Source organism: Galeopterus variegatus, unplaced genomic scaffold, assembly GCF_000696425.1.
Source record: "Galeopterus variegatus unplaced genomic scaffold, G_variegatus-3.0.2 Scaffold14695, whole genome shotgun sequence".
Classification (NCBI taxonomy): domain Eukaryota; kingdom Metazoa; phylum Chordata; class Mammalia; order Dermoptera; family Cynocephalidae; genus Galeopterus; species Galeopterus variegatus.
In genome coordinates, this window is record NW_007740806.1 from 23,332 (window position 1) to 23,660 (window position 329).

Below are 329 nucleotides of genomic sequence, written 5' to 3' on the forward strand. Positions count from 1 at the left end.
GCTTGCTCACAACCCTCACATCATGTCTATCTCTTTCTTATCTTAAAGTTGAAATTTTTAAAATGTATTTCAAGGAAGTTTTACCCTTCAATTTATCTCCTATATTTCATATTATTACTCCTTTTCTCTTTCCTAAACTTCTATCTCTATTACTCCTGGTAAAGGATAAGCCATTGTCATACATTAATCCCATTTTTGTGAAAGAAAATCAAAGGGATCCAACATGAAACTCTTTATTAATTAATTTTGATCTCCATGTAAATATGTCCACATTTGAGTTTAGCTGTTCAAATGCCACTAAAGCTAAAAAGCATTTCTCAAATATTAAC